At 53.7% G+C, this 23454-nt stretch overlaps 1 long non-coding RNA gene across 1 annotated transcript; it reads right to left on the bottom strand.

Annotated features, from left to right (window-relative positions):
• Nucleotides 1-8385: 8385 nt before the first annotated feature.
• On the bottom strand, nt 8386-20424 carry LOC122463988. Its single transcript, XR_006287794.1, has 3 exons — nt 20413-20424; nt 14859-14866; nt 8386-8569 (listed from the first exon to the last, which is right to left on the bottom strand). It is a non-coding gene; the product is annotated as an uncharacterized LOC122463988 (long non-coding RNA).
• Nucleotides 20425-23454: the final 3030 nt, after the last annotated feature.

Below are 23454 nucleotides of genomic sequence, written 5' to 3'. Positions count from 1 at the left end.
AGGGAACGTTTGCTGGAGACCAGGGATGGGAAGAACTTGGAAGACTCAGCCCACAACACAGGGCAACAGGGAAACAGCCAGGGCAGAGACAGGGTGAATCCACTCACCGGAGCAGAGGGGTTGGAAAAACCAAAGAATCCCCACTGGAGACAGATCCAGTATGCTTGGTGACTGTGGGAAAAGCTTTGCTGGGACTTCAGCCCATATTACTCCGCACAGCAGACAATCCACATGGGAGGAAAACGCTATCGATGTGCCGAGTGCAGGGAAAGCTTCGGTCGGAGCTCCCAGCTTATTTCACATCAGAGACAGCACACCGGAGGGAGACCCTGTGGATGCCCTGCCTGTGGGAAACGCTTCTCTCGCAGCACTGCCCTCATTAACCATCAGAGAATCCACATAGGATTGAAGCCCTACAAATGCCCCCAGTATGGGACGAGCTTTGCTCGGCCCTCACAGCTTGTTGTACATCAGAGAATCCACACGGGAGAACAACCCTGTGGAGAAAGCTTCCAGGACAGTTCAAACCTTCTCACACATAAGAGAAAACACACGGGAGAGAAACCTTATAAATGCCCTGAGTGTGGGGAAAGCTACAGTGACAGCTTTAATAGGCATTGGAGGGTGACACTGGAGAGAAGCCCCTCAAATGCTGTGATATTTGGAAAAGCTTCAGGAAGAGCTCAGACCTTATTGCACATCAGAGAATACACACAGGAGAGAAACCCTATAAATGCCTCCCTGAACTGTGGTAAAAAATTCCATTATAGCTCAGACCTGATTAAACATCAGAATCATAGAATCATAGAATATCAGGGTTGGAAGAGACCTCAGGAGGTCATCTAGTCCAACCCCCTGCTCAAAGCAGGACCAACACCAACTAAATCATCCCAGCCAGGGCTTTGTCAAGCCGTGCCTTAAAAACCTCTAAGGAGGGAGATTCCACCACCTCCCTAGGTAACCCATTCCAGTGCTTCACCACCCTCCTAGTGAACCTAGATCTCCCCCACTGCAACTTGAGACCATTGCTCCTTGTTCTATCTTCTGCCACCACTGAGAAGAGCCGAGCTCCATCCTCTTTGGATCCCCCCTTCAGGTAGTTGAAGGCTGCTCTCAAATCCCCCCTCACTCTTCTCTTCTGCAGACTAAATAACCCCAGTTCCCTCAGCCTCTCTTCATAAGTCATGTGCCCCAGCCCCCTAGTCATTTTCGTTGGCATCCGCTGGACTCTCTCCAATTTACCCACATCCTTTCTGTAGTGGGGTCCCCAAAAACTGGGCACAATACTTCAGATGTGGCATCACCAGTGCTGAATAGAGGAGAATAATAATTTCCCTCCATCTGCTGGCAATGCTCCTACTAATTCAGCCCAATATGCTGTTGGCCTTCTTGGCAACAAGGGCACACGGCTGACTCATCTCCAGCTTCTCGTTCACTGTAATCCCCAGGTCCTTTTCTGCAGGAACTGCTGCTTAGCCAGTTGGTCCCCAGCCTGTAGCAGTGCATGGGATTCTTCCGTCCTAAGTGCAGGACTCTGCACTTTTCCTTGTTGAAGCTCATCAGATTTCTTTCACCCAATCCTCCAATGTGCCTAGGTCACTGTGGACCCTATCCCTACCCTCCAGCATATCTACCTCTCCCCCGAGTTCAGTGTCATCCACAAATTTGCTGAGGGTGCAATGCAACCCAACATCCAGACAGATCATTAATGAAAATGTTGAAAAAAACCAGCCCCAGGACCAACCCCTGGGGCATTCCGCTTGATACCGGCTGCCAACTAGACATCAATATCCAACCTAAACCTCCCCCACTGCAATTTGAGACCAACCTAAACCTCCCCCACTGCAATTTGAGACCATTACTCCTTGTTCTGTCATCTGCTACCACTGAGAACAGTCTAGATCCATCCTCTTTGGGACCCCCTTTCAGGTAGTTGAAAGCAGCTATCAAATCCCCCCTCATTCTTCTTGTCTGTAGACTAAACAATCCCAGTTCCCTCAGCCTCTCCTCATAAGTCATGTGTTCCAGTCCCCTAATCATTTTTGTTGCCCTCCGCTGGACTCTTTCCAATTTTTACACATCCTTCTTGTAGCGTGGGGCCCAAAACTGGACACAGTACTCCAGATGAGGCTTCACCAGTGTCGAATAGATGGGAACGATCACGTCCCTCGATCTGCTCACTATGCCCCTACTTATACATCCCAAAATGCCATTGGCCTTCTTGGCAACAAGGGCACACTGCTGACTCATATCCAGCTTCTCGTCCACTGTCACCCCTAGGTCCTTTTCCGCAGAACTGCTACCTAGCCATTCGGTCCCTAGTCTGTAGCGGTGTATGGGATTCTTCCGTCCTAAGTGCAGGACTCTGCACTTGTCCTTGTTGAACCTCATCAGATTTCTTTTGGCCCAATCCTCTAATTTGTCTAGGGCCCTCTGTATCCTATCCCTACCCTCCAGCGTATCTACCACTCCTCCCAGTTTAGTATCATCTGCAAACTTGCTGAGGGTGCAATCCATACCATCCTCCAGATCATTTATGAAGATATTGAACAAAACTGGCCCCAGGACCGACCCCTGGGGCACTCCACTTGACACCGGCTGCCAGCTAGACATGGAGCCATTGATCACTACCCGTTGCGCCCGACAATCTAGCCAGCTTTCTACCCACCTTATAGTGCATTCATCCAGCCCATACTTCTTTAACTTGCTGGCAAGAATACTGTGGGAGACTGTGTCAAAAGCTTTGCTAAAGTCAAGGAACAACATGTCCACTGCTTTTCTTTCATCCACAGAACCAGTTATCTCATCATAAAAGGCGATTAGATTAGTGAGGCATGACTTGCCCTTGGTGAATCCATGCTGACTGTTCCTGATCACTTTCCTCTCCTCTAAGTGCTTCAGAATTGATTCCTTGAGGACCTGCTCTATGATTTTTCCAGGGACTGAGGTGAGGCTGACTGGCCTGTAGTTCCCAGGATCCTCCTTCTTCCCTTTTTTAAAGATTGGCACTACATTAGCCTTTTTCCAGTCGTCCGGGACTTCCCCCGATTGCCATGAGTTTTCAAAGATACTGGCCAATGGCTCTGCAATCACATCCGCCAGCTCCTTTCGCACTCTCGGATGCAACGCATCCGGCCCCATGGACTTGTGCACGTCCAGCTTTTCTAAATAGTCCCGAACCACTTCTTTCTCCACAGAGGGCTGGTCACCTCCTCCCCATGCTGTGCTGCCCAGTGCAGTAGTCTGGGAGCTGACCTTGTTCGTGAAGACAGAGGCAAAAAAAGCTTTGAGTACATTAGCTTTTTCCACATTCTCTCTCACTAGGTTGCCTCCCTCATTCAGTAAGGGGCCCACACTTTCCTTGACTTTCTTCTTGTTGCTAAACATACCTGAAGAAACCCTTCTTGTTACTCTTAACATCACCTCCTTTGTTACTTCCTGGCTCTCCCATAACCCCACAGCTCCCCAACTCAGGCCCATCCCTCCCACATCCTCTCTCCTTCACCTTGTCACGCTGCAGATATCCTGGGTTCCCCACATCCCTGATTAAAAATCTGGGGCAGCAGTCACTCTCCTGCCCAGGAAGGAGGGGTTGGGTAAGAGCCTGGGGGTGTCAGGGAGGGCAGCAGCTTTGGGACTGGCAGACTCCTGCCGGGGAGCAGAGCTGGGGTGAGGAGGGGCCATTGGTGCAGAGTCACTTTCCTGCCCAGCCCCAGCCCTTTCCCAAACGTCTCTCCCCTCACCTGGAGTCTGCAGCTCAGGAGCTGGTGTTGGCAGAGCCTGGGGCTGCCCGAGGGGCTGGTTCCTGCCCGGAGAACTCCCCCCGGCCAGGCACAGAGGGGCGCTGGGGAAGGGCGCTCCCTGCTCACACCCCACGGGGGAGCCGCAGCAGCTCAGCCCGGTTCCTGGATCACATTAAAGCAGAAGTTCTCAACCCGCAGCCCAGGGGCTGCTTGTGGCCCAGTCTACACACGACGGCGACCGATGTGACATCCCCGGGCCATACAGGTAATACTGTACACGGCCCACAATGGCAAATAGGTTGAGAACCAGGGCAATAAAGGCAGCAGTGGTGGCCTCTGACCCAGGACGTTCAATCTCTGATCTGCTGAGCAGCACCAGGGATGGGCTCCTACGGGGCTCGTCCCAAGACTGCTCCCTGGCACCATTTGCTACCAGTAGCAGACACTGGCACCTCGATCCTCCCGTTTGCTATGCTGGCAGCATTTGCTACATCCCACCCACCCGTCCCCATCTCCTGGACTTCAGAGAGCAAATCCTCACAGAGCGGGGTCTGCCTCTCCCAAGTTGCTGCCCGTCACCTTTGTCCATCTCCTGGCCCTCATGATGTGGTGCCAGGGGCTCGCAATAGCCCCTGGGTCCCATAATACACAGACACACGGCGGGACGAAGGGACAGGGCCGTTGTTAGTGTGGTGGGTGCCGGAGATTTCAAGTCCACATCCATCTGCAGGGCCCCCAGCTGCCATTAACTGTGTTCAGTGTCGCTGGACTGAATGGAGGAATGAGCTGGATCAGCTTGGCAAAGAAGGGAGTTGGATCTGCCGTCTCCTATGAACAACAGACCTCCTTCCGCTGGGCAAGGGGGCAGCTCCTTGCGGGTTAAACCTCCAGCACAGGGCAGAGCTGGCATGTTTATCGTAACAGCAGCTAGGGAAAGAGGAAAAGCACCAAAGTCCTTTTAGCTCCCTTTACAGCTTCAAGCAATCACTCTAATGGGAGGCAACTAGCCCAGAGGAGGCTACAGAGACATTTCGTGATGCATAGAGATAAGGCATTTGTGGCGACATCGTTAACCTCTTGGGTTCAGAGCAAATATTGCAAAAGTCCATTAATTTTGCAGTGTTGTTTGTGCTTCGGGTGTTAAATTCTCTTCTCTAAGGGGCGGACAGTGCTGTATTTTGGCATGACACACACGGCAACGGCTGGCAGGACAGGGGGTGTTTCCCCTCCACCCCTGCACCAGCTGTGGGGCACCATCTTCCTAAATAGCAACGCTACAAATCTTCCTGGTTTACCCATTGCCTTTCTGAACAAGACCCTTCCCTGCCTCTCTGAAACACACCTCAAGGTAAAATCCTCCAATACGAGAACACCCAAACTCCCTCCCAGATACCGCACGCCAAACCTCCTGCTGCACCTCAACCCCCGTCCCGTCCCTGGCCCCACCCCGGAGCCCACCCCACCAGCTGGAGCTGCACCCCCTCCCACACTCCCATCCCCTGCCCCGGCCCTGAGCCCACTCTTGTATGCCAAGCCTCCAGGAGCCCCACAAAATCTAATAGCCCACAGGAGAGTGAATCTGGCTCTTTCTGCACTATGTTATTTGTTAATTTTTTTAATCAATTGGTGTTATTTATTTTTTAAGTGTCCAACTCTACTAAAAAAAGTCAGTCTGGAATATTTCCGTCAATATGTAACATTCCCCAGAGCATCAATTCCTAATAAAATCAAAACTGCAACATATTTCAGTCATTTCTTTGCTTACAGCACATTCATTTCCCACCCTTCCACCTTGGAGGATTCACGGCACCTTCACGCCCCTATTTCCTTTACTGTTTCGGGTGTTACACAGTGGCAGCTTCTCTGCCTGTTCCAGAAAATCTCTCCCCGTCCGCCACCCACCCCGAAGCACCTGGCACAGAGCTGTCCATCTGCACCTCCCCAGCGTATAGTCCAGAGCTGCTGTCTCCTCTCCAGGGAGAGGTTCCTGCGCCAGGGAAGCAGAGGGTGAGGTGGGTCTCTCAGAACCACAAACACCTGAGTGTCCACACTCGCCTGGGGAGCAAAGGTTCCCATCTTCATTGCAGAAAACAAAGCAGAAGCTCCTGTCACCACCAACCTGTCCAGGCCACCCCACGTGAATACCGGTGACCTTGCCAGGGCGACCAACCAGGCCTTGCTGCACCATGAAGAAATAGCCCAGGCCTTTGATAAGCTGTAAGAGCTGGCGCGGGGGGCAAGGATGAGGCACATGAGTCCCACAATGCCACTCAGGAACCTCAGACAGGCAAAGCCATCAGGAACTTCCTGTGCAGGGCCAAGCTTCACGCCCCCGCCGAGCAGCACCCCTCTGGAGCAGCACACGCATCCCCAGCCGTCGATCCAGCTGCACTGCACTGGTTAGCTACGCGCCTGAGCTTCTCGGATGTGGAGAGCTCCCGCCTGGCGCTGGCCACGTGCAGGGCCATCCCTAGGGAAAACAGCACCCTGGGCAAACCTGTATTTTGGCACCCCTGTCCATAGATGCCTTCCAAGGCTCCCCTTCTCCCCCAGCCCACCCTGCCTCTACCCCCCCATTGCCCCAACTCCCTTCCGTGACCTCGCACTCCAGGCCCACCCTGCTTCTTGCCTCTTAACCACAGCACCTCCCTGACCATGTCACCCACCCGGAGGGCCGGTCTTGCCCCGCAGTGACTCACGTCTGGGTGCCACGGTGACGGCCCCATGGGAAACCCCACAGCGGCCACGTTGACTCCCCCAGCCAGTGCCCCAGGGACCCCTCATCTGGTCGCTGAGCAGGGCAGCCAAGATGATGGAGCAGGCGCTCGGCCGCGCTCCGACAGGGTGAGCGGGCCCTGGGGCCGGCGTCCCTCTCCTGCACCTCCCAACCGCTCCCACTCAGCCCCACATCCAGCTCCTCTGCCAGAGCCCAGAGGGTCGGCAGCCCAAGGGGGGGCGCTGTGACAGGAGGGCACCAGAGGGCTGTGGTGGCCGGGGCGCACGGTGACCTGAGAGCCCCAGAAAGGGGGGGAAGGAACCAGACCTGGCTAGATAGACTCACACTGGTGTGGGGACACCGGGAGGGGGCAGTGACATGCGGGCTCCAGAAGGGCAGATTTCTCCCACCCCAATGCTGAGCATCACCAATGTTCAAATGCCCCTCCCCCAGCCCAGAGCAGGGGGTTATTGGGGGAGGGGGGGTTAACATGCTCCAGCGCAATGGAGGTAGCTAGGGTGTGTGGTGATGGTGGAAGGTTGACTCCCGAAATATCCCCAACCCCCTGCACTAGCATGTCCCTTTGGGCTGAGTAAGAAAAAGGGGGAGCCCCTGAGAGCTGGGGAGCATGGGGACCTGTAGGCTCAGAGTGTGGCATGCAGCAGGGGACCCTGAAAACTGGGGAGAATTGCAGCAGGAGGCTGAGAACTGGGAGGCTTGGACCTGTGGGGCAGAGGGAAGGGGCCTCCTGGGAGCTGTGTGCACATGGCCGGGGGCTGGAAGCTCTGGGTATAGGGAGGAGTCCCCCTGGCTCTGGGGGCACAGAGAGGGGCCTCCTGGGAGTTGGGTGGGCTGGGACCTAGAGGCACGGGGGGGCCCTGGAAGCTGGGTGGGTGTGAGCTGGGGCACAGGGAGAGGTCCCCTGGGAGTGGGGGTGGGCTAGAAGCTGGGGGACTGGATCAGGACCCCCTAAGATTTACTGGTCTCTCTGCTCTGCAGTTTTAGTTCCCAGTCCCTTCCCCTCCCCTCCCCTCGCTTCCCAACCTGGAAGAGTCTGGCAATTCCAGCTCCCGTTGGCTGGCCCCATTCATCTTCCATTGGGCCCATGGAAAGAGGAACGGCAGGGCTGGGACAATCTGGGGTGGTGGGGGGAGGGGAAGGGGAGTGTGGCGGGTTCACTTGTAGAGCCCCCCTTGGGACTGTCACTTGATGTCCTGAGCTACCCCGGAGCCCAACCCTTCTGCCAGCCTGGGCACCCCTTGACTCTGCCTTGCTGAGCCAGACGCTGCAGGCCCCCTCCAGCACAGACCCAGAGACAGGCCCACACCCTCTGCCGAATACAGACACGGAGATTCACTCAGCCCTGGGGCGGCTCAGTTACAGGGTCTTGCCCCAGCACCCAGTGCAGCGCCTTCCTGGGGGCCTGAACCCCAGATAAACTCCTCTCACCCTGTGTAAGTTGTACGCAGTGTGAGTTCATATTATTCGCCCTCTTTCTCCTTGTAAAGAGAGATCTGCACACACTGCTCTCCCCGCAGGGACCAATGACCTACACTGGGATTATTAATGAACAAAAGTGATTTTATTAAGTATAAAAGGTAGGATTTCAGTGTTTCTAAGAGATAACAGACAGAACAAAGTAAGTTACTACGTAAAATAAAACAAACACAAGGCTAAACCTAATACACTAAGAAACTGGCTCCATGTAACATCTCACCCTCAAAGATGTTCCAATAAGCTTTTTTTCACACACTGGACGCATCTCTAGTCCGGGCCCAATCCTTCCCCCTGTTTAGTTTCTGTTAGTTCCAGCAGACATCCTGGATGGTGAGCAGGGGCTTTCTCCTGACTGGCCGCAGCTTCCCTCCTGTTTCACCCCTTTATATAGATCTGGCAAAAGGCGGGAGTCCTTATTTCAGCTTGACCCTCCCAGTTCCTTATGGAAAAGTGCCTGGTTTAAGATGGATTCCAGTATCTGGTGACATGGTCACATGTCCCTGTGAGACCCCAGTCTCCATACTTTATGGGCTAGCCCACACATCCACAGGAAGACTTACAGGAAAACAAAACCATTCACAACTAGTTCTAGTTAACTGGAGCCATCCAGTTCCTGAAATACCATTAATGGCCCTCCCTTCGTCTGACTACATTAGTAATCCACGTTTATACCTCATATTTCTAACTTCAGACATGGAAATGACACATGCAGACAAACAGGATGAACACATTCAGTTGATGAGAACTTTTTCAATGATCTGTCACAAGAGGCAGTTTGCATAAAGCATATTCCAGTCACGTCATATTCATACTCCTGAGCACATTTCCGTAAAGCATCCGGAGTGCAGCGTCACAGGGAGACCCGGCTGGCAGGGGCAGAGGGCAGGGGCAGAACTTGGAGCCAGGCTGGGAGGGACACCCTGGGGGTGGGGAGCAGGGGGGCTCTGCTCAGGAGCAGGGAAGCAGACGCTCTTGCCACGCCAGGCTGCACCCCGCAGGCAGCCTCTGCACCACGGTGGCCCCTGGCTACAGCACTCTAGGCAGGGGCCCACACTGCCCTGCCCTAAGACTGGCCCTGGCCACATGCTTCTTGGGGCCGAGGGGAACTCTCGTGTCAGGACTCCACCCCTGCAGCTCCGGGCTGAGCCCTGCACAGGGCTCCAGGACCCTACACTTCAACCTCCCCACGTCCGGTTCCCACAGCCGTTCCTCCCAGCTCTGCAGCACTCTCCTGCCCCACCAGCCCGTGCTAGTCGGCCAAGCCCAGACGTGGCACTCCACCCAGGGAAGCCACTCCAGGAAAATGTCATGCAGAGGTAACTGCCCAATTTTCTCCTCCTCCTCCACCAGCCATACATCCAGGGCATCACTGGGGGTGTCTCCCAACCCGTCCAAAGCTGTCTGGCTGTGTGATTGCCATGACACGTGGGGCAGCCTGTTTGTATCAATGACTGTGGGGATCGCACCACTCAGTGGTGTTTCCTTCATGCTGCCTGGAAGCTACCTAAGTTCCCTCTAAGCCGCGTGGCTGTGCAGCAGGCTATCAAGGCCGTGCAGGCGGGGAGAGGTGCCTCTCCCTTGGCCCCGGGCTGCTGCACAGAGAGAGGGCTGGGGGGACTCCTCACTCCCCCCTGCAGCCTATACCCCTCATCCCTGGATCCACCCCAGAGCCTGCACCCCCAGCTGGAGCCCTCACTCCCCGCACCCCAACCCTCTGCCCCAGTCCTGAGCCCCCTCCTGCACCCCAAACCCCTCAGCCCCAAGCCCACCCCAGAGCCCACCCCCTCCAGCTGGAGCCCTCTCCCCCAACACTCCAACCCTGTGCCCCAGTCCTGAGACCCCTCCTGCACCCCAAACCCCTCGGCCCCAACCCCACCCCAGAGCCCACCCCCCCCAGCTGGAGCCCTCACTCCCCGCACCCCAACCCTCTGCCCCAGTCCTGAGCCCCCTCCTTATGTGGACTGCATCCACACAACACAGATACTACCTGAATGCCCCTGAGGATGTCACATGAGCCACAGCTGTGTGCTGATTGGGCTGCAAGTGGCCGACAGGCCACGGGTTCAGAACCACTGAGCTAAACCTTCCAGATCTAGGAATGCATGATACCTGCAGGGAATAAACAGCAAAGCCCTGCTAGACTCTGTAATTTAAAAGAAACATGTCAAGAGACTTCCCTGAAGGTCCCATCTCACCCCATGAAGGCCCATTCTCACATTCTTCCCCTCTGCAGATGAATGAATCTGAGAAATCCAGACCCATGTTATTCCTCCTCCTTCACAGCAGGAATGTCACAAATAAACCGTCACCCCAAGGCCAAGCTGAGGACATTGCATTTCAAACCTCATCGAGACCATTATTGCTCCTGAATGTATCCATTTTATTAAATAATGTGCTATCAAGTAGAAATGAAAAGTTGGACCCTACCCCTATGCCGGATAGACAAACTGGAGGACTGGGCCAAAAGAAATCTGATGAGGTTCAACAAGGACAAGTGCAGAGTCCTGCACTTAGGACAGAAGAATCCAATGCACCGCTACAGACTAGGGACCGAATGGCTAGGCAGCAGTTCTGCAGAAAAGGACCTGGGGTTACAGTGGACGAGAAGCTGGACATGAAGGCTAACAGCAAGAAGGCTAACGGCATATTGGGCTGCATTAGTGGGAGCATTGCCAGCAGATCAAGGGAAATGATTCTTCCCCTCTATTTGGCAGTGGTGAGGCCAAATCTGGAGTATTGTGTCCAGGTTTGGGCCCCACACTACAAGAAGGATGTGGACAAATTGGAGAGAGTCCAGCGGAGGGCAACGAAAATGATTAGGGGGCTGGGGCACATGACTTATGAGGAGAGGCTGAGGGAACTGGGCTTATTTAGTCTGCAGAAGAGAAGAGTGAGGGGGGATTTGATAGCAGCCTTCAACGACCTGAAGAGGATGGAGCTCGCCTGTTCTCAGTGGTGGCAGATGACAGAACAAGGAGTGATGGTCTCCAGTTGCAGTGGGGGAGGTCTAGGTTGGATGTTGGGAAACACTTTTTCACTAGGAGGGTGGTGAAGCACTGGGATGGGTTCCCTCGGGAGGTGGTGGAATCTCCTTCCTTCGAGGTGTTTAAGGCCCGGCTTGACCAAGCCCTGGCTGGGATGATTTAGTTGGGCTTGGTCCTGCTTCGAGCAGGGGGTTGGAGTCTAAGTTCCCTCTCAGCCGCGCGCTCGCACACCAGCGATGAAGGGCCACGCAGCAGGGGCCTGGAGAGGAGAGGGGTAGATGGGAGGGGAGCCAGCTGGGGATGAAGGGCTGCCACAGGCCTCTCTCCTGGCCCCAAAGCTCGCGGCTGCCAGTGGGGGGAGAGGCCCCTTCCCCCAGAGCTCCCTCTTGCCAGTGCCCGGCAGGGGGAGAGAGGCCCCTTCCCCCCGGAGCACCGTGCTGCTGGTGGGGAGAGGGCTTGGGGGAGTCCTCTGGCCTGAGCCCTCGCGCAGCCTCTTTGGGCCCAGGGCTATTCGGGTTTGTGGCCCCCAGGCTCCAGGCTGTGGTGAAAAATGCAGGGTTCAGAGCGCAGGAGGGGAGCAGGTTGAGGCAGGGGGTGGGTGCGGAAGGTGGCGAGGGGGCCGACTGGGGGTGCGGGCTCTGGGGCCAGGGCTGGGGATCAGGGGTTTGGAGTGTGGGAGGGGGGTCAGGGCAGGAGGTTGGGGTGGGGGTCTGGGGTATGGGAGGGAGTTAGGGTGTGGGAGGGGGCTCAGGGCAGGAGGTTGTGTGGGGGTTTGAAAGGGAGTTAGGGTGTGGGAGGGGGCTCAGGGCAGGAGGTTGGGGGGTGGGCTCTGGGAGGCAGTTAGGGTACAGGAGGGGGCTCAGGGCAGGAGGTTGGGGTGGGGGGGTTGGGAGGGAGTTAGGGTCTGGGAGGGGGCTCAGGGCAGCAGGTGGGGGTGGGGGTGGCCTCTGGGAGGGAGTTAGGGTGCAGGAGGGGGCTCAGGGCAGGAGGTTGGGGTGTGGGCTCTGGGAGGGCGTTAGGGTGCAGGAGGGGGCTCAGGGCAGGAGGTTGGGATGGGGGTCTGGAAGAGAGTTAGGGTGTGGGAGGGGGCTCAGGCAGGAGGATGGGGTGGGGGTATGGGAGGGAGTTAGGGTGCAGGAGGGAGCTCAGGGCAGGAGGTTGGGGTGGGGATCTGGGAGGGAGTTTGGGTGCAGGAGGGGGCTCAGGGCAGGAGGTTGGGGTGGGGGTGGGGTCTGGGAGGGAGTTAGGGTGCAGGAGGGGGCTCAGGGCTGGGTCTTGAGGTGCGGGGTGCTTGCCTGGGGCAGCTCCCATTTGGTGGCGCATGGATGTCCCTGGCTGCGGCCCCGGGGGGGAAGGATGCTCCTTGAGCTGCCCTGCATTGGCTGCAGGCACCGCCCCCACAGATCCCATTGGCTGCGGTTCCCGGCAAATGAGAGCTGCGGGGTGGAGCCTGCAGGCGAGGGCAGCGGGCGGGCGGAGCTTCCAGACACTCTCAGCTCCAGCTCCAGCCCAGCACAGTGAGGGAGGGAGTGGCCGCAGTCCAGGGTCCCGGGCTAAGGGGGCCGCACCAAAAGATCTGCACTGTTGGCAGCCTGGAGATCTTTTTGCGGAGTCCCCCTTAGCCCAGGGCTGCAGCCCCTAGAGCCCCTGCATTAATCCTGCCCTGTCTGCACCCCAAACTCCTCATCCCCAGCCCCACGCCAGATCCCACAGCCCCCACACCTCCCAGCCCCTGGGTCTCATGATTTATAAAATTGCTATATGCAAAAATCCAAATATTGAAAATTAATTCCTGGATTCTGCAGACACTTAAACAGACATAGAATTTTACTCATAGAAAGTGGTTTAAAGTTCAGGGAGCATTTGCAGCATCAGGGACTCAGAGTATTTTCATTAAGAACTTGTCATGTAGTGGCATAAAATCTGTCACTTCAACAGTAAAACAATTTTGTTTTAACAATAAAAAGTTATTTAAACTCTCAGTAATTTACAATAGCAATTTTTTTTATACCGGCCAAAGTTTTCAAAAAGTGGAGCCCAAAATTAGGCTCTTCCGCCTGCCTTTAGCCGTCTAAGGGAGGGGTTTTCGAGAATGCTCAGGGCACAAGTCCTATTGACTTCAAACTGCAAAACCTGGTGGTTGAAGCATTTCAGCTCTTTACTTGTGGAAGTACAGAGTCCTGGCCAGAAATCCTCCCGCTCTTCCACGTCACTTTTCACTAGTAGATCTCAAAGCTCTTGACCAAGGAGGCGCAGAGCACAGGCTTCTTGATTTTCAATTCTGCGTCTGTATAGTCTCATACTAGGGGATATTAAGGAGGCCTTGGGCTTGTCTTTTTCAGCACAGATGAGCATTTTAAGTATGAAACTTCTTAGTAGAAAAATATTGACATAAAATCCGAAATCTTATTAACACTTAGGAAATGAAAAAAACAAACAAGTAGAAAACATCCACTTTGACAATTTAAGACCATAAAATGGAAGAGAAGAACTAGCAATATGTAGATAAGAAATTTGATGTAAATTTTCAAAAAAACCCTATATTTAAATGTCATAATTTACATAAAAATTTTAGTTGTGATTTTTAGCCACCCTAAGAAGGGGAGCTCCCAAAGGGTGCTGATGAAAATGTGGTCAGGTAGGAGAAACACCAAAACAAAACCAAGACCTGTTGTTTGAAAACACAAGAACATAAGAATGTAAGAATGGCCATACTGGGTCAGACCAAAGGTCCATCCAGCCCAGTATCCTGTCTTCCGACAGTGGCCAATGCCAGGTGCCCCAGAGGGAGTGAACCTAACAGGTAATGATCAAGTGATCTCACTCCTGCCATCCATCTCCACCCTCTGAAAAACAGAGGATAGGGACACCAGTCCTTACCCATTCCTGGCTAATAGCCATTAATGGACTTAACCTCCATGAAATTATCCAGTTCTCTTTTAAACCCTGTTATAGTCCTAGCCTTCAGAACCTCCTCAGGCAAGGAGCTCCACAGGTTGACTGTGCGCTGAGTGAAGAAGAACTTCCTTTTATTTGTTTTAAACCTGCTGCCCATTAATTTCATTTGGTGGCCCCTAGTTCTTATATTATGGGAACAAGTAAATAACTTTTCCTTCTTCACCTTCTCCACACCACTCATGATTTTATAGAGCTCTATCATATCCCCCCTTAGTCTCCTCTTTTCCAAGACAAAAAGTCCTAGCCTCTTTAATCTCTCCTCATACGGGACCAGTTCCAAACTCCTAATCATTTTAGTTGTCCTTTTCTGAACCTTTTCTAATGCCACTATATCTTTTTTGAGATGAGGAGACCACATCTGTACACAGTATTCAAGATGTGGACGTACCATGGATTTATATAAGGGCAATAAGATATTCTCCATCTTATTCTCTATCCCTTTTTTAATGATTCCTAACATCCCGTTTGCTTTTTTGACTGCCGCTGCACACTGCGTGGACGTCTTCAGAGAACTATCCACGATGACTCCAAGATCTTTCTCCTGATTAGTTGTAGCTAAATTAGCCCCCATCATATTGTATGTATAGTTGGGGTTATTTTTTCCAATGTGCGTTACTTTACATTTATCCACATTACATTTCATTTGCCATTTTGTTGCCCAATCACTTAGTTTTGTGAGATCTTTTTGAAGTTCTTCACAGTCTGCTTTGGTCTTAACTATCTTGAACAGTTTAGTATCGTCTGCAAACCTTGCCACCTCACTGTTTACCCCTTTCTCCAGATCGTTTATGAATAAGTTGAATAGGATTGGTCCTAGGACTGACCCTTGGGGAACACCACTAGTTACCCCTCTCCATTCTGGAAATTTACCATTTATTCCTACCCTTTGTTCCCTGTCTTTTAACCAGTTCTCAATCCATGAAAGGATCTTCCCTCTTATCCCATGACAACTTAATTTACGTAAGAGCCTTTGGTGAGGCTTCAGAGTGATAGCCGTGTTAGTTTGCTTCAGCAGAAAGAACGAGGAGTACTTGTGGCACCTCAGAGACTAACCAATTTATTTGAGCATAAGTTTTCATGGGCTAAACCCCACTTCATCAGATGCATGCAGTGGAAAATACAGCAGGAAGATATATAGATATATATACACAGAGAACATGAGAAAATGGGGGTTGCCATTCTAACTCTTAACGAGACCAATCGATTAAGGTATCACAACAAAAGTGTTTTTTTCTCCTGCTGCTAATAGCCCAATTAATTGATTGGTCTCGTTAAGAGCTGGTATGGCAACCTCCATTTTCTCATGTTCTCTCTATACATATATATATATCTTCCTTCCATATTTTCCACTCCATGCATCTGATGAAGTGGGCTTTAGCCCATGAAAGCTTATGCTCAGATAAATTGGTTCGTCTCTAAGGTGCCACAAGTCCTCCTCATTCGCTTTTCCTGACTGATTGTGCTGGGGGCTCTGCTTGGCTCCAGCGCTTCGGTCCCTCAGCTACCAAGGCCACCTGGGAACCCTGATCGATTCCAGCTTCAAGGAGTGCTGAGATCCATCTGTCTCTTTCTGTGCCTCTGTCTCTCTCTAGGTATAGCCTCCTGACCCTGCCTTATGTGATCAGTTATCATTTGCTAGCCCTAAATTTTGTAATCAAATTGAAGTTAGATTTAATCTTGGAATGGTCTTCTTTGTTTGGCTCCCCTTGTAAGGTTACTATCTGGAAATAAATAACTTTCATGGTTAAGCTGATTGCTCTCCCCCTTACTCCTCACCCCATGGGTGTTTTTGGCTTCTCCATTCACTCTGCAGCAACGCTCCTTGTCCGGAAGCTAAAGATCCCTGCAGCCCCAAAAATCCTGTGGGGTTTGCTCATCAAGTGGGTTTCTAGCAGAATGGTTGTGGTGTGAAGGTGGGGATAGGGAGGTGCTGAACCTGGGGCATAGGAGGGTGGCAGATTAAGGTGATGCTCAGCCCAACCCCGTGAGACCAAGGACATATGAGGGTAACAGCTTTAAATTGCTGGTCGATCCAGCCGACTGAGTCCAGGGACACATAAGGGGTCAGCTTGCGAGTGCTGATTACCCAATCCTCTCAGACATGCTATGTTCATGTGTGTGTGTGTGTGTGTTCATCAGATTTGGGGGCTGGAAGACCCCAGCCCTGGGGAACCGAGGTCCTGCAGGGTAGCTCCATTGGGAGGGAACTTGCAGAAGGAAGGGGTAGCGCTCCATAGGAAAACACAAGTGACACAAGCAGTACATTGACAGAATTGCAGAATCTCCCCCGACCAGAAGAGTAATCCTAACAAACGGGCAAACTCCAAGGTAAAGGGCAAATCTGGTAACAGCTCATTTGGGGCTTCTTTGGAAGGGGGATGGACGTCATTCTTCGGACAAGTAACTTGCTATGGCCAAAAACACTTTAGCCCTGTGCGCCCTTCCAGACAAGTCTTAATTCCCAAATACTTTGGGTCTTCCGGGATAAGTCCCTGAATAATCAAGGATCTTGATCGTCGTCACGTCTAAAAAGGAAGAAAGATTGTCGTTGTGTAGACCATGAAACAAGCCCTGCAACTTTTGGACACGTATCCCGACAGTCCACAGGGTGCACATCAAGGAACGTTCAAAGCGAGACGGGCGTTCTTTTTGGGGAGACTAACCCCCATTGCGCTGACCAGGAGAAGGGGGAAGTGGGAGCCTGCAGCACCATCTAGCGGCCAAAGGAGAAATCGCCGGCTTCCGGACCTGTGTGCACGGTTGGTTCGGTTCACATGCAAAGCTGTGTCACGCCAGGTTGGGAAAACGGGGTTCTGCTGCACGACATCATCCTCTGGAATGACTCAACCCGATAGGACACCTCCTACGATACACTGCTACGAGTGACGCTCTCAAACAGGTCCCCACAGCTCCCCAGCCTCCCCCGACCGGGAGGCAGGTGTGAGAGAATTGTTCTCCGAACTGACAGAGGGAGAAACGAAGGCTGAGAAAGGCGAAGGGCCTTGTCTTCCATCACACAACCTGTCTGGATAGAGTTGGGAACAGGACCCGGGTGTCCTGACTTTCGAACTAACCATCATTCTATGACGAGATAACTGGCTCTGTGGATGAGGGGAAAGCAGTGGACGTGTTGTTCCTTGACTTTAGCAAAGCTTTTGACACGGTCTCCCACAGTATTCTTGCCAGCAAGTTAAAGAAGTATGGGCTGGATGAATGGACTATACGGTGGATAGAAAGCTGGCTAGATTGTCGGGCTCAACAGGTAGTGATCAATGGCTCCATGTCTAGCTGGCAGCTGGTATCTAGTGGAGTGCCCCAAGGCTCGGTCCTGGGGCCAGTTTTGTTCAATATCTTTATTAATGATCTGGAGGATGGTGTGGATTGCACCCTCAGCAAGTTTGCAGATGACACTAAACTGGGAGGAGAAGTAGATACACTAGAGGGTAGGGACAGGATACAGAGGGCCCTAGACAAATTAGAGGATTGGTCCAAAGGAAATCTGATGAGGTTCAACAAGGGCAAATACAGAGTCCTGCACTTAGGATGGAAGAATCCCATACACCGCTACAGACTAGGGACCGAATGGCTAGGCAGCAGTTCTGCAGAAAAGGACCTGGGGTTCTAGTGGACGAGAAGCTGGATATGAGTCAACAGTGTGCCCTTGTTGCCAAGAAGGCCAATGGCATTTTGGGATGTATAAGTAGGGGCATTGCCAGCAGATAGAGGGACGTGATCGTTCCCCTCTATTCGACACTGGTGAGGCCTCATCTGGAGTACTGTGTCCAGTTTTGGGACCCACACTACAAGAAGTATGTGGAAAAATTGGAAAGAGTCCAGCGGAGGGCAACAAAAATGATAAGGGGGCTGGAGCACATGACTTATGAGGAGAGGCTGAGGGAACTGGGATTGTTTAGTCTGCGGAAGAGAAGAATGAGGGGGGATTTGCTGTTTTCAACTACCTGAAAGGGGGTTCCAAAGAGAATGGATCTAGACTGTTCTCATGGTAGCTGATGACATTACAAGGAGTAATGGTCTCAAGTTGCAGTGGGGGTGGTTTAGGTTGGATATTAGGAAAAACTTTTTCACTGGGAGGGTGGTGAAACACTGGAATGCGTTACCTAGGAAGGTGGTGGAATCTCCTTCCTCAGAAGTTTTTAAGGTCAGGCTTGACAAAGCCTTGGCTGGGATGATTTAGTTGGGGGTCGGTCCTGCTTTGAGCAGGGGGTTGGACTAGATGACCTCCTGAGGTCCCTTCCAACCCTGATATTCTATGATTCTATGATCAGTGAGGAGTTTCACACACTGAATGATCAGAATAAAGGGACCTGCAATGAGCTACAGACCAACAACCATTCACACTGATTCTTCAGCGAGTGTTTTAGAAGCACGAGAACACCAGCGAGAACCAGGGACGGCTCAGAGACAATCAGCAGCGAAAAGGAGAACAATTCACTAAAGCAGATGATTGGTTCTGGCTTATTTGCTGGGCCTTAAACGAGAACAACAAAGTCCTGAGTCTCCTCCCTGCCACGAGACTCCCTGCTCAGCCAATCAGCGTGGAGACTCTGGCGGTGGGCTGCGGGTTCCCCGGATGGCCCAGGGATGGCTCAGGTCACCGGTGAGGATCACTCTCAGAGCACGCTTCCTGTCCCATCTCTTTGGGAGGCCTCCCACCATGAGGGCTACAGAGCAGCCCCCTCCTCGCCAGTGGAGGGAGGGAAGCAGGAAAAGGGAAACCAAAAAAGTCAAACCCCAAAGACTCGAAGGGACAAAGGCCTAACTGGGGGAAAATTGTCCAACCTTAACCTCCTGTTTTCCATGCCGAGAATTTGGCAAGCACCTGGTGGATCAGGCTGCCTCGGTACCAAACCTCTCTGGGGCTCTTACCTTCTCCACAGGGACGTCTGTCTTCTCGCTCAATGAGCAGTGGGAAAGGAGGAAACTCCAGAGAGGCTCCACCTCGCGCTCACATACGAGACCCTGAATTCTCTCTCAGTCCTCAAGGAGACACCTCAAGAAGGAGACTCCCTGCAGCAAAGCCCCGGGGGTCTCTGAGATCCCCCTGCCCTGCAGCCTGTCCTCCCTGGCCGTTGTCGTGGACTCTCTGTGAGGTCACCGCCTCCCAACCTCCTTTCACCAATCAGCTGAGTGCTGCAAAAGGCCCTTGTGATGTCACTGCCACCCCCACCCCTGCCCTGCAGGGCTCATGTCCTGCCCTGAGCCGGCTCCTGTGCGTGTTTGAGCTGCTCCCCCTGGGTCACCCCCACACACTCAGTGGTCGTGCAAGGGTTCACGCAGGCCACACGTGGAACCATCAGAGGATGCTCAATGTGCCGCACTCGGTTTTGCAGAGATTTGGAGACTTGAAGGCCAGAAGCGACTGTTAGATCATCTCATCTGGCCCCCCTACACATCACAGGCCTCCTGCATGGCGCAGTAGCGAGTTTTGGACCAAAGCAGACTCGAGAAAGGCATCTCATCAAGGGATGGAGGAAGCACCACTTCCCTTGGTAGCCTGGAGGAAATTGATGCTGTGGGGGGCAGAGAATTGACCCCAAGGCCACACTTGTGAGTCTGTATCATAACACACATGCACAACAGCACTGCGCGAAGTATGTACACGTCACCTTAACTCTGATGTTTCCTAACGTTTAAAGGCCTGGTCTCCAGGGTGTTCTTTGTGCTTACAGATCTATTTTGGGGAGAGATGCAATCATTTAGTTCAGAGTCGGAGCCGTGTTAGTCTGTATCAGCAAAAAACAAAAACAAAACGAGGAGTAGTTCTGGCACCTTAGAGACTAACAAACGTATTTGGGCACATTTGATGGTGTGGCTGACGTGATTAGGTCCGAGGATGGTGTCCCTAGACTAGATATGTGGACAGAGTTGGCAATGGGTTTTTTGCAAGGATAGGTTCCTGGGTTAGTGTTTTTGTTGTGTGGTTGCTGGTGAGTATTTGCTTCTGGTTGGGGGGCTGTCTGTAAGCGAGGACTGGCCTGTCTCCCAAGATCTGTGAGAGTGAGGGATCGTCCTTCAGAATAGATTGTAGATCCTTGATCCTGCCCTGGAGATCTTTTAGTTGGGGGCTGAAGGTGGTGGCTGGTGGCGTTCTGTTCCTTTCTTTGTTGGGCCTGTCCTGGAGTAGGTGACTTCTGGGTATTCTTCCTTTCAGCAGGTGGGGATTGTAGTTTGAAGAATGCTTGATAGAGATCCTGGAGGTGTTTTTTATTCTGTCTGAGGGATTGGAGCAAATGCGGTTGTATCTTAGAGCTTGGCTGAAGACAACGGATCGTGTGATGTGGTCTGGATGAAAGCTGGAGGCATGTAGGTAAGCATAGCGGTCCAGGATAGGGTGGTGTTTATGTGACCATCGCTTATTAGCACTGTAGTGTCCAGGAAGTGGGTGTCGTGTGTGGCCTCTCCTTCTGCCCCTCCACCCCCACCAACATGATACAGTTCTGCGGTGACCTGGAATCCTACTTTTCACGTCTCCGACGGAAGGAATATTTCCAACACACCTCTGAACAACACACTAATCCACAGAGACCTTCCTACCAACATGACAAAAAGAAGGATTCTGCCTGAAGGTCGAAACAGTAGACTGGACTTCAACTCGAGTGCTTCAGCCGACAAGCACGGGCTGAAGTGGTCGAAAAGCAGCATCACCTGGTCCATAACCTCAGCCGTGCAGAACACAACACCGTCCACAGCCTCAGGAACAACTCTGACATCCGAATCAAAAAGGCTGACAAAGGAGGTGCTGTCGTCTTCATGAATAGGTTGGAATATGAACAAGAGGCTGCTCGGCAGCTCTCCAACTCCACATTCTCCAGCCCATTCCCCTCTGATCCCACTCAGGGTGACCAAGAGAAACTGCACCATCTGCTCAAGAAACTCCCTGAAAAAGCACAAGAACAAACCCGCCCCTGGAACCCCGACCAGAGGTCTTCTATCTGCTACCCAAGATCCATAAACCTGGAAATCCTGGACGCCCCGTCATCTCAGGCATTGGCTAGGGGTGCTGGTCGCGCAGGGCCTGAGGAGAGAGTCGACACAGCCAGATAATCCTGCTGTCTGGATGCCAATGCCTGAGATGATTTCATCGCAGTCTCTGACGAGGGGGTTCAGGCTCCAGTGCTCTGCTCTGTTTTCCCAGCCCTGTCCAGGGGGTTGTTTCCAGTTTCAGAAATGGGGCAATGTTCACACACTCCCAATGGGTCTTTGCATGAATTAGGCCCTAAGCCAGGGGCAGGAAACTTTTGGCCTGATGCTGGATCGGGTTTCAGAAATTGTAGGGAGGGACAGTTAGGGGAGGCTGGGCCTCCTCAAACAGCAAGACATGGCCCAGCCCCCGCCCCCATCCGACCCCCGCTTCTTGCCACCGGACGGCCGCCCCGTGCCTCCGGCCCCATCCAACCCCTCTGTTCCCTGAGGGGCCCTGGATCCCCCCGGCCCCTAACAGCCCCCCCCACCCCATCCAACCCCCCCCCTCCTTCCTGCCTGCCCCCCAGGACCCCTGCCCCATCCAACCACCCCCTCCTTCCTGCCTGCCCCCCAGGACCCCTGCCCCATCCAACCACCCCTTCTCCCTGTCCTCTGACAGCCCTTGGAACTCCCACCCCTGCCTGCCCCCCACCACCCCATCCACCCCCTCCTCTGCTTCCTGCCTGCCCCCCAGACCCCCTGCCCCATCCAACCACCCCTTCTCCCTGACCATCCTGGGACCTCCTGCCCCCAATTCAACTCCCTGTTCCGCGCCCTCTCACCGCCCCTACCCCATCCGCCCCCCAGCCCCTGACCACCCCCCGAACTCCCCTGCCCCACCCCTCCCCCGCTCCCTGCCCCCTGACCGCGCTGCCTGGAGCCCCGGGGGCTGGGGGGGCTGCCCCAGGTCCGGCCGCCGGGCCGCGCCGCACAGAGCCCTGGGGCCGGCCGGGCTCGTCGCCCCACTGCCCGGAGCATGGGCCGGCGGCGCCGGGAGCGGAGGCTGCGGGGGGGACAGCAGGGACGGGGCCGGGGGCTCTCCGGAGCTCGGGGCCGGGCGGAACGGCTCAGAGCCCCCGGCCCCCCTTCTGCCCCCCACGCCCCACATGTCGCGGCCCCCCAACCCCGGGGAGCTGCCGCAGCTTCCCTCTGCCCGGGGCAGGGACTCGCAGCCCCCCACTGGGAGCAGTCTGGGCCCCCCCGCCCCCCACAGGCTGCACCGGGAGCAGCTCCCTGGGGGGCAGGTCTCCCCTTCTCCCCCCGGGGGCACTGCCAGACCCCCCCGTGCCCCACTGGGGCCTCCCACCTGAGATGCCCCAAGACTGACCCACAGCCATGGCCGGCTGCCACCCCACTGCCCCTCCCCGCCAGCCCCCAGGCCCCAGAGTGGCCGAGCCCCTCCACAGTCCCCCCCCCCCGACTGTCCTCCTCGCCCCAAGCCAGGCTGCAGCCGCCCCACCCCACAGCCCCCTCCCCTCCCTACAGCCCCCCACAGCCATGCTGTGTCCCCCTGGGGGCGGCCATGGTGCTGCCCCTCCCAACCCAACCCAACCTAACAGCCACAGCCATGCCATTGACCAGGCACTGGACAGTTACGTGGTGAACTGATGATAGTGGAAGAAAAAAATCAAAAACCAAAAGTGAAGCCAAAAGCGCAAGCCAGGCAGGCAAGGCAAATCGCAAGCTGTTGCCATAGACTCGTCCTCCCCCTCCTCCAATAACCCACCCAAACCGGGACACCACAGACCCCATGGACCTCAAACCAACCACCTGGAAGCAGCAGCAAAAAGGCAGCAAGGACACAGGCCGACAGAGAGTGGAAGGAAAATCAAAAGGGAAAGAGCCCAGTCTTTGAAAGCTTTTTTAGTTCTCTGCACATGCTCCCAGAAGAGGATGGGGCAACCGATAGCCAATCATGCTCTCGAGCAGGGAAAGAAAATCTACTCCTGGACCAACAACAAAGGAAAAGGAGAAGGAACGGGACAGTGAGCGGGACAGAGAGATTTATTCACGTGAGATGGTAATTGATTAATTCCCGGGGTCCTTCTGGCGATTTCTGTGACTTTAGTGCCATTAAGAAAAGTGTTCTCAAAATCTCTGGGTCTCCTTGCCATATGTTGTGCTTATGAAAGGTCCTTCTCAGCTCCTTTTACTTTCTTGCTTTCCAGTTACTGTAAATAAACCATTAACACAATTCTTCTTGTTTCTTCCACATTCATTTCCAAGTTCCAGTTGTTGGGGGGGCAGAGTCATGAGATGTGTTTGTGACGCTCTGTACCTTGGGGGAGCACCTTATGCTGATAAGAAGCACATGGGATCTTTTCAGGGGGAAAGGCAATACGCCGCATTTATTGAAAATACAACTGTAAACATACGCATTTCATCATATACACACACACACACACACACACGTCCTGCAGATGGTGTTACAGTTACCAGTTTGCTGTAGCTCTTGTCAATCTAATGGCCAGTTAGATTGAACACAAGCAAAGAGCTGGGCTCTGTCGGTCGTGATCCGATGCTCCGAGGCTTTGCAGGACTGAACCCAGAGTCTTATGGCAAAACACCCCAG

This window comes from Chelonia mydas, unplaced genomic scaffold (genome assembly GCF_015237465.2).
Source record: "Chelonia mydas isolate rCheMyd1 unplaced genomic scaffold, rCheMyd1.pri.v2 scaffold_67_arrow_ctg1, whole genome shotgun sequence".
Lineage (NCBI taxonomy): Eukaryota > Metazoa > Chordata > Testudines > Cheloniidae > Chelonia > Chelonia mydas.
Note: the sequence above shows the minus strand (reverse complement) of the source record. Positions and strands in the feature narration are given on the sequence as shown.